Source organism: Octopus bimaculoides, chromosome 19 (genome assembly GCF_001194135.2).
Source record: "Octopus bimaculoides isolate UCB-OBI-ISO-001 chromosome 19, ASM119413v2, whole genome shotgun sequence".
Taxonomy (NCBI): domain Eukaryota; kingdom Metazoa; phylum Mollusca; class Cephalopoda; order Octopoda; family Octopodidae; genus Octopus; species Octopus bimaculoides.
The window spans coordinates 38,379,316-38,391,111 of record NC_068999.1 but is presented as its reverse complement, the minus strand read 5'-3'; the positions used below and the strand labels follow the sequence as shown (position 1 = coordinate 38,391,111).

The 11,796-nt window shown below is 33.6% G+C and overlaps 1 protein-coding gene across 1 annotated transcript in view; it reads right to left on the bottom strand.

Annotated features, from left to right (window-relative positions):
• Positions 1–11,796, bottom strand: part of LOC106868031 (coiled-coil domain-containing protein 39-like) — a 199,134-nt gene that overhangs the window by 76,373 nt on the left and 110,965 nt on the right. The window lies entirely within an intron of this gene.

Genomic DNA, 11,796 nt, shown 5'->3' with positions numbered 1-11,796 from the left:
ATAATGATAATAATAATAATGATAATAATAATAATGATAATAATAATAATGATAATAATAATAATGATAATAATAATAATGATAATAATAATAATGATAATAATAATAATGATAATAATAATAATGATAATAATAATAATAATATTTCATACTATGGGGAGCCTCTAAGAGATCAAACAGCTTACAAGAAAAAGTATCCAATCTCCCTAGTCTGGAAAAAATAATGAAAGAAACATTGGATAATAGAGTCGTAGATAAACTTATCCTAAAATCAGAGGAACAGACTGTATGGACATGGCTGGAGCAGCTTTGAATCACTGGTTAATCTGGAGTTAAAATATAGATCAATGATAACAGTTTCTAACATAACTAAGTGTAGGTCGATATAAGCTCAGACCTTAAAGGGCTGTTACGAAATGTGATAAGGTATTATATTCACAATAAAGTAAATTTCTGATCAAGAGTTGGTTTGTCTAGGAAATGAGATGAATAGATAATGTGCATGAAAAACATTTACTTTCCAGGATAGACAAAATGTTGTTTGCTTTTTGACTGACAATTTCAATTACACTCAAGATACTGCCGGTTTCAAAGATTGGCTTGTTTGAAGAATAAAGGAAATCTAAAGAAAACCAAATTGATGAAAAGCATTCTTAACTTGGTACAAGATCGACAGGGAATTCAACGGAATTAAAGATATTAAGAATATCCTTCATCATAAAAATGAAAAACAAAAAGAAACAAAGAAAAATGATATAGTGCAAAAATAACGGCAAAAATTCAAAGAATGTATATTAACAAAGCCGCCAAGTTACCTTAAAACAACAAGTTTGTAATTGAATGCCAAAAGTGCGTCAAACAGTAGAAAAAGAAAAACGGAAGTGTCTTGGGTTTACTAGGAAGCTGGAAGGCAGCTGAAACTATTAGAAGTCCAAAAGAAGTCTAAATTGATATGCAGGAAGATAAAAGGTTGGAAGCACACGGGAGAAAAATTTACCGTTTGTTGATGCAAATGCATTTGTTCAAAGAATGAAACTATAAAAGAGAATAATGTATACGTCTTTTATATTTTTTTATTTTTATTCTTTTTTATGAGTGTTGATTAAATAATAAAAATTTAAATGGAGTGTATAAAACGGCTACACACAAGTTGTTTCATATCGAAGAAATGGCATCGAAAACAAAACCAGCAAAAAAGAAAAGAAAAAGAAAAAGGTTGCATAAATTATGAGTAGTTCAATGTTTGTGTTAGCAAGTATTAGTTTGGATCCTGTTCAGATTAACTTAAACTTTGATCTTTCTGGTACCAATAAAATAGATAGTGTGCTGGCATAAGAGATCAAACAAATTGCACAGCCATTGCAATAGTCTAGCCGTGTGTGCAAGTTACTTTCACCAAACAGTTGATGTGTTATCTCCGAAACCATTGATCTACAGCAGCCACAGCTATAACAATGCAACATTAACATTAGAATCTGTATCCAAGATTAGTTTTGAAAATGTTGAAAAGAGAGCAAGAGAGAGAGAGAGGTGAAATGAGAGAGAATACCAGAATCCCTGTCAAATTGAAGTTTACCATACATGATCAAATATAACCACTTATTTCTGACTTGTTCCTCAAAATCTTGTTTATTTAGTTAATTAATTTAAACTTTAATATTGAATATAAATTCAGACTTCATTTCATTCGTTTTTGTATAATTTCCATTGGGAAAATCCTATCGATCATGTCATCTTATATATGACCTTATACGTCCTATTTATGACCTTATATGGAACATTATGTCTGCTATTTAACAGGTGTTACATGTTGTGAAGTAGCAGAGTTGTTATAGCATGGCAGCAAATTCTGCCAAGGTCAATTCTAATGAGGTCAACCTTGCCTGTCAGCCTTTTGGAGTTGACAAAATAAAGTACCAAACTAGAACAGTGAACTGAAATCATTAGAGTATTAGACATTGTAATCAACTGGTGACATGTCAAGAATTATTTCTTGAGGAAGCAGTTATATTTTGTTGATGCAAATCCAATTAAGATCCATCATTTTAATGTCAGTCTTCCCATGCTTGCTTGAACCAGACAGATTGAGGCCAGATGCCTTTTCTGATACTGACCCTCATTTGTCTCCAAGTAAGATAATATTTTCCCCATGGCTGCACAAGCAGCACTAACCTGTATGGTAATATTGCTCTTTTGCGAGTATCACATGATGTCAAGACAAGGAAACACTAGCACGCAAATGCAATGGGCTTCATTTTAGTTTCCATCAATCAAATCAGTCAAATCCACTCACAAGTCTTTATGAACGAAAATAATTCTAATCTGTATATTGACACTCTTTGATCACTAAACCCTTGAAAGTGATGCACCAAGTCTCTTTGTTTAATTACTAATTATCAGCTAATATTCCAATTAACATAGAAAGCTTTTATCATTAAAGAATTGCTTTTCCTGTTTCACGTATTTATTTACATTTAGCTTTACGTTTTTACCTGTCTACATTTTAGCAATAATAAGCTTCTGTCTCTTTTCTGTTTTCATGTGATATCGCTCTACACACCTCATTCCTTATACCTTCCTAATATCTTCCCTAATAATAATAATAATTATTATTATTATTATTATTATTATTATTATAAAAGCTTTCTTTATAGTTTCTCACTTATCATAGGTTTGCCATTATTCAGCCTTTTTGCTATCAGCTCTCTCTCTCCCTTTTTCCATACACATATTTAGCCCTACCCACATTTCAAGCATTTGGCTGTAGTCATGCTGGAGCATCACCTTGAACGGTTTAATTGGCACGTGAAAATACCCGCTACACTTCCAGAGTAGTTGACATTAGGAAGGGCATTCAGCCATGGTAACCATGCCAAATCAGACTGGAGTCTGGTGCAGCCCTCCAGCAGGCAAGCCTTGGTCAAGCAGCATGGACAACGGACGTTAAAAGATGATGATGACAATACATAAATATATATGAAACGTATGATAGAGAGACCATTGTGGATCTGCATCCAAATATCCCAATATAATATGAATGCCCACTACAGGGAAGGCAATCAGCCACAATGGCAAATCATGTGTATGGAACAAAAGGTATTAACTGCATTTTGTGTTCAGCATACATCTTCATACATCAATTATATGTGAAAGGGGTTTGTGTGTATTCATATGCCTCGCCACCCACCCTCCTCATGCATCTTATTCATCTTACTAAAGCTGGATGGTTGAGTTACAAGGTTTGTAGTCGAAGAAGAAAAATCTAGTAAGATGATGGAGCCCATAACTAGCAGCAATGTCGATCATTACTAACCCTTTGTCTCCAATATTCCTCTTATTTAATGCACTCTATTACCTCATATACTTCAAACCACTGCGGATTTCTGTTTTATTTATGTCCATTTTTAATTCTTCATCAGTTTTCTTTTTCTTTTTTCACTGGTACAATCAAAGCCTTTTATGGAAGTCTCTTATTATATGAATCTATTTTATTGGTATTATCAAAGTCAATTTACTAAGCTGGAGATTGAAAGAAGTGTAAGTATGCTGTTAAATCTGTAGCTCTGCCAGAATCTATTATGTTGAGATTTGAAATTTCAAAGTGTTCAAAGAATGCCTGCTACTGCAGTATTGAATGGAATTCTTGTCTCCAGAACCACATAACCTTCAATGCAAAAGAATGCATTTCTTTTTGCTTTCCTTTTTTAGATTTGGTCCCTGCCAACACTTATCAGTTTTTCTCCAAGAAGTAATCAGTAGCTTTTTTTTGTTTTTTCATTTTCCTGTTTTATTGTCCTTCTAAGATAAATGGTCCCTGAGTAAAGATTTAAACAATAAATTTAAAGAGAAATGATCCACTACTTCAAGTTTTCAGATTGTTTTTGTATCCACAAATAAACACCTTTTAGTCTGATAAAAAAAATAAATAAATACTTGAGTGTAAGCATTGATCTGTTCTAAAGAAATTCTTTTGGTGAGTCTTGAGAATTGATTTGAAGAACAAATATAGAAAGAAATGATCCACTATTCCTGGTTTTATGAATGTGTTTGTATCCTTCAATAAATTTTATATTTTTTCATTTAATAAGATAAACTTAGTTGTGTGTAGGGAATGATCCATGGTGAAGAAGTTCTCACAGTTAGTTGCTACATGGGAAAGTGATCCATCCATCAGAATGGAAATTTGAGAAAATGTCATTTAATATAATTTCTAATTGATCGATGCCTTACAGGTGAAATGTGTGTGTGTGTGTGTGTGTGTGTGTGTGTGAATATAAGGAAAAGTGACCGTAAGAGAAGCAATTCTTTCTACTATAAACGCAAGGTTAGCAATTTTAGGGATCTGGGGATGTGGTGTGAGTAAGTTGATTATGTCAACTCCAGTACTTGACCTGTATTTTATTTTATTGACCTCAGGTGGATGAATTGCAAAGCTGACCTTGACAGGATCTGAACTCAGAACATAAAGCATTGGAAGAAATACTGCTAACCATATTGTCAATTTCTGCAAATTCAGCACCTTGATGAGGATGATGATGATGATGTGGAGGAGGAGGATGATGACGATGATTTCTAATTTATATACAAGGAGAGCAATTTTGATGAGAAAGGACTTTAGTCAATTACATCAACCGCAGTACTTGGTTGGTACTTTGACTTCAAAACGATGAAAGGCAAAGTTGACCTCGCTAGGATTTGAACTCAGAATGCATAGAACCAGAACGAGTATCACAAGGCATTTTTATTCTATGCCCCAAAAATCCAGCCAATTGACTTCCTTACATTTATGACCCCTAAAATAATTTCTAACCTCCATCGTGTAATTAAATATTTCTGCTTCACTAAACTAAAGATTGGCAAAGAAACCAATAACTGAACTGTATCATACTATAATCCTATTAACCACGAATAATACCATCGGCAAAGATGCTGGCGTTGGTGTCCAAGTTGGCATCATCATCACCATTATCATCATCTATCATAGTAATTACCATATTCATATTTATCTTCATCACCTTCATGAACAAACACCATAATTGTTATCGCATTCAGCAAAACTATCATTACCAGCATCACCACTGTGGCCATTATCTACTTCCCCAGCATCACCTCCACTGCCACCACCATCATCTTTATTACTACGATTACCACCAACATATTCACCTTGGCACAAAGCCAGTAATTTTGAGTAGAAGGGTCAGTTGATATCATCGCCTCCACTACTTGGCCGATGCTTTATTTCATTGACCTTGAAAGGATGAACAGCAAAGTTGACCTCAGCAGGATTTGAACTCAGATTATAAAGAGTTAGACGAAAAAGTGCAAATCAGTTTTCTGATGTTCTAATGACTTTGTCAGCTTCCCAGGCTGAAGGATATGAGAGTTGAGACATGAACTGTCAACTGGTGGCAGAAAAGTGGTAACTTGCATTCTGCATGAAACTTAAGAAAGATTCTTGAGATTTGAGGAGAACTATTGTCACCAAATCTGAGGGTAACTCCCCACTAATTCAATTAGCATGTAATAGCACTGAAATAATAATAATGATAATAATAATAATAATGATAATAATAATAATAATGATAATAATAATAATAATAATGGGGTTAATTGAGAAAGAAAGCAAATGATGCTGGATCATAGATATAGGATGCCCAGCTGACTACAAGGTATGCAATAAAGAAGAAAGAAAAGTCGATAGATATGATAAGTTAGCTTGGGAGGTTAAGCAGTACTGGCATCGACCATGCTCAAATGGTGCTTTTTACGTGCCACTTGCACAGGAGCCAGTCCGGCGGCACTGGCAACGACCACGCTCGAAGGGTGTTGAGGTGGAAAGTTGATTATGCTGATACCAGTAGTCGACTGATACCTTGTTTTAATGACTCAGGAGGGATGGAAGGTAAAGTTGACATTAGCAGGATTTGAAACCAGAATGTAGAGAGCTGAAAGAAATACTGCAAAACCCGTTCTGCAATGTTCTAATATTTCTACCTGTTCAATAAGTGATTTTATTTACCCCACAGATATCGAATAAGGAGAACATAAAAGACATGTAAATTCATTGTGAGCGTATGGGGGTGGGGAGAGGGGTTTTACTGCAGAAACTCAAAGAAAATCGTAGGTTTAGTTTAAGAATGGTTCATTGTGAGATTCCGTTAAACTTTGTTCTGATAGTGGTGGAGATTTTGATGTAATTTAATCTAATAAGCAGAGGCGTTGTTCAGCAAATGGTTATTGTTTTAATTGGTGGTGATGGTGGGGGAAGGTTGGTGGTAGTAGTAGTGGGAGTCATCATATTGATGGGAAGTGTAGGAAAGGATGGTGGTGATGGTGGGGGGAGGACATTAGAACTGTAATTAAATATAATATTCATAAGCAATGCCAATTAAATAACACATACAGTAACTACCACATATTAAACTATCAAATACAAACTTGATTTCATTTTTCTAGTTTAAAAATTATTTTGATTTTTTATTGTTTTTCTAATGTTTTTTCTATTTTTTCATAAATTTGTTCAGGAATTTATATTGAATATCATTTTCTAAAACACAATTAAAAATATGGTTAAAATTGGTTTTTATTGCTCATAATTGAAAACTAAACTGTGGTGTTCTATTTGTTTATTTTTGTTCTATTTTAACTCTATTTTCTCTTTTCTTTGTCTATTTAAAGGAATGAATTCATATGATATAATATTATATAATACCAAAATTAGTTCATTTTCAAATTTATAGTTAAATGTCTCATTTTTATATATTTCTTGGTTGATTTTTAAAGATCTTTCATAGGCATTTTTGATTTTTAAACAGAACAAAAAAAACAAACATTAAAACTTAAAATAATAATATATCAACATAAATAATAATAATGATGATAAACAGAAAGTATTCTGTTGCTATTCTCTAATACTTGATTTACTTTCATCTAAATTTTTGCCTTTATAAAATCCCAAATATATAATATTAAAAAAAAAAAAACAGCCACAATTCACAAATTTTAAAAGAACCAAACTTTGGAAATAACAGCAATGGCTGGAATTCTATCAACATTTTCTTATTTACTTCAGAAGCCAAAAGTTTGTATTTCACTAAAATGATATTATATAGTTGATATAGTAACTCATATGATTTTTAATTTCATTTTAAAATACACTTGATCACACACACACACACACACTGCAATCAACACAGACTGTAATGATGCCAGAGTTAAGGATTTCATGGAATAAATCTGCAAAGTGTAAAATCAGGAATAATCTAACACTAAAACTAAATAATGATGGAAATGGTGAGCTATCCCCTACATATTAGTAGGAGTTGCTAGAAATAGCAGTTAAATGTTTCCCAAATCATGCCCAACAAAAGAATTGAGTGATGAACTAAAGAAAGAACCAAAAGAAAGTTAAAACGGAAGAAAAAGAAAAAGTAAAATGCTATCAACCCCAGTACTTAGAATGAACTCACCATTATCCTCATTTATGTTCATTTTCCATGCTGGTATGGGTTGGATGATTTGACAAGAGCTGCACTAGGCTCCACTGTCTGGTTTGGCATCATTTCTACAACTGGATGCCCTTTCTAACTTCCTGGGTACTTTTTATGTGGCATCAACACTGACAAGGTCAACGAGTATCTTGCAAGACAACAACCCCCCTCCATGGGGAGGCAGGGGGGGGGGTGAATTATACTAAATTGTATCCATGGAGTCACACAAATGTGAGCATACCTAAGCTCATTATGAACATATTTATATGCATGTGTGCTTATTATTTATACTTGCATTTATGCTTTTGATAATGTTTGCTTTTGATGGTGTTTGCTTTTGATAGTGTTTGCTTTTGATAGTGTTTGCTTTTGATAGTGTTTGATAGTGGATGCTCCACATGTGGGACCTGCACATTGAGATACATTCCTGTTGATCAAAATATAACTTAGCTATCTGATGAATAGATATTGATAAAAAGTTAAATACAGACTGAAAGAAGCCTTCTAGGCTACATGATCAACTAAAATACATTACACTAGTGCCCTGGCATGGCTGCATTCATTGGAAAGCAGCCATGAAATTTTTTCAGTAAATAGAAAAACATTCCTTGCTGTTTTATGTGAAGTCAACCAATACTGTGTGTGTGTGTGTATGTGTGTGTGTATGTTTGTTATTATATGTGTGTGTAAAATTATGAAAATACTGAGCAAATAAAATCATTACAATTCACAGTGAACAGAAGTAGTCTCTCGCCATCAACAAAAGTCAATTCTGCTAAAAATTGTTAAACAAAAAAAAAAAAAGCAGGGACTGAAGGACTGAGGTAGAAAATGTTACTAAATTTATGAGGGAAAGGAAGAAATACCACGAGCATACTATACATTTTTGGCACATTTTTAACCAACAAAAAGATCAATGAGTTGTGTTAAATGGGTAGTGATCAATAACGAAAGATTTGGATAATATAATTACATAAATATATGACGTGAGGTAAGAAGAAAAGAGAAGATAAAAATGACTGCATTAATTATATTGTGTGTGTGTGTGTGTATTCCACGTGTAAGTGTGTGTGTGTGTGTGTATTCCACGTGTGAGTGTGTGTGTGTGTGTGTGTGTGTATTCCACGTGTGAGTGTGTGTGTGTGTGTGTGTGTGTGTGTATCCACATGTGTGTATGATGATTTTTAAAACAGAGGAAATTTAATGTTGCAGTTTTATTTTGAGAAATAATAAGTATAATTACTTAAGTAAACAGATACAATGTCACAATAATCATCGTTTTCCTACAACAATAAAATAGTAAACAACAACTAAAAAAGAAAGAAAGAAAAGAACTCACAAGAAAAATAAAAAAACAACACACAAAAACTAACAATGAAAAGGTAAATGAGATTCTCTTTGACTGCTAGATTAGAACTAATAAGTTTGTGATAGCCAATGGTTCTTAGTATACAGGAAATTGCTCACTGAATTAACATGAAAGCTTAAATAATGATTATAGTTAAAAAAGGTTATCAGAGTTTAATACATAAGATATATATGCACACACACACACACACTACAAACACAGACATACACACACAGATAGCTAGCTAGATAGATAAATATATTAATATACACACATACACAAACACACACACACACACACACACACACAGCTAGCAAGCTAGATATATTAATATAAGATCATACATAAGTGTGTGTGTCTGTGTGTGTGTGTGTATGTGTGTGTGTGTGTAAGTATATATATATATATATATATATATGGTATAATGAAATGCAAGGTGAAAGATGCAAGCAATGAATAGCTAAGTGTATATTCTGAGAACTAAGACAACAAAAACTATGTTAAATTGAGCACGACAAATTATATATAATGTGTGTGTGTGTGAGAGAGAGAGAGGGAGAGAGTGGGGTGGGGTGGGGGTGAGTGTGTGCATTATATGACTTAATTTTTGACTACAAGAATTGATTATATTTTTTCTGCTCTACTAGACAAGTCGTTGATTTGAAGCAAATTGGTACCACTCACTTTCTTCAGATTCAAAAAGAAAAAAAACTATTTTTACTTTTTTTATATTTTTTTTTACACTTAGCTTTTTAACTACAGTGTAAATGACCCAACATCGAAGCCTCTCCATCATAACTGAACCTGCTAAAAAGTGAAAGTAAATCTCCCTCAAATGATACCCTTCAGTTCTAACAGGTGGAAGGGTTGAAGGAACCCTAGTTAAACTGAGCCCATCAAATAGACAAGGATTGCAAGAACGCCTTCGATTATGTTTCTACTTTGATCAGGATTGACCTTGTGCCAGGCAACAACTGAGCTGCAGTGAAATGAAACCAAGGAAAAAATTTATTAGAAATTCTTCATCAAAACTTTGCAACAAAGCAGTCATCAACATCATGATCAGCATCATTTTGGCATCGAGTCTTCCATTCTTGCAGGTATCAAATGAGTCTATGTTGGGGAAGAATTTTCGATGGCCAGATGCCCTTCCGAATGAGAGAATTATCTCCCAGTCTATTGAATAACAAACAGCCAAGATATATTGAGAATGAAAACCAGAAACAACAACACTGTATGATTGAGTCTTTTGTTAAAGATCGCGCAACAAATGCAAACATGTTCAGAAGCTGGGACATCTGGGCATGCTTTCATGGAAGACTGCAACACAGGCAGCAAAGCCATGGTTTACAATCAGTGAACGAACATGAATAAGTGAAGAAAATACAATCTCATCCCTACAAACTTACATGTATGAATAAAAAGTATGTACTGTCATAGAGGTCAGCCACGTTGCTGATGTGAACATCTCTTTGAAAATCAAACAGGTTCATGAATAACTCCCCACAAGATTCTCCTTTTGCTGGAAGCCTCAAGCACAGCCACTGTGACCTACAGACATCACCATAGCAGTTTAGCAATGACTCACGAGTCACAGTCTCTTTCTTCTTTTTCCTTTGCTGCACTCACAGTTCTTGCAAAGATTATAGGCAGTGCAGTGCATACTGGGAAGTTGCCCAGGGGCCTCACAGGTTTAGGGGCCCAATTCTTTATTTATGCTGTGGTTTGCTGTCAATAAATAAATACTATAAAGTGGATCACATTGATTTGCCTAGGGGCAAAGTGCTTCCCACAGAGAAGTCAAGGAGTCAACCAAACTTATAAAGAAAGGAGGCAACATTGTAGTTACAGTTTTATGAACGGCACGATAACTTGAAATGAGTGCTACACAAAACTACCTAGGGGCATGCTCTGCATAAAAGTATATGGTAAGATTGATACTAACAGTTTATATGGTAAAGAAAGAAGTATCAATCATATTATCTTGTTTGCCTGAGAGTACTCTTACGTCTATGATGGGCACTTCTTCTTGATTTAAAATCATCTAAATTAGAGCATTTCATCAAAATTTCATTAATTGATATTCCTAACACTAGCTTTGATAATGGAAAAATTGCTTTATTAAATTCTTCATTATTTTCAAAATTATTTGAAATAAAGGCAACGTATTTGGTAGAAATACGGCAACAGAACTATTAAGTGTGTTAACATTTGCTTTAAAAACCACCCCCATACACAAGTAGAGCTAATAGGCAGCTTCTGCAAACTCACCACCTTCATTTTGGTTCTGATAAGGACATGACTGTACCCTTCCTATACCAAATGTCTCGTCTGGTGCTAATGTAAGTAATCAATAATAGCAACAGTGATTTTAAACAACAACAACAATAAAATTGATAATAATAATAATAATAATAATAATGGTTAATTAACATTAACAATAACAGGCATCTGTGGTTTACAAAGTGCAAATATATTGGTCGAAAATTTCTTGCAATGGAAAAAATAAATAAAAAAAGGAAAAGCAACACATATAAAAAAAGTAACAAAACATAAAAAAAGAATCTGTTATCAGAAATTGATAAGAATTGATTTCAATTGTAAAATTGTAAAGTTTGTTTGTTTGTTGTTGTTGTTATTTGGCTGTTGTTGCTTTACACATAAACACAGTATTCATCTTATATTTTTTTTTTTTGATTTTGTTATTGTGTGTTGTTTTTACACATAAACACAACATTCATTGCTGTTTATTTGACTTTTAAAAACTAATTTTTTCCCTTTCCTCAGCAAATATTTCAGTTGTTCACTTAAAATAGAGATGTTTATCATATTTGTTTGATGGGTGGGGAGCAGGGGGGAGCAGGGGAGGGGGTTGCCGAACTGGTCTTCTGGTCTTTGATAGATAAATAGACAGTCAGACAGACTGACAGAGTTTGATAGGGCTACACAGAAAGATAT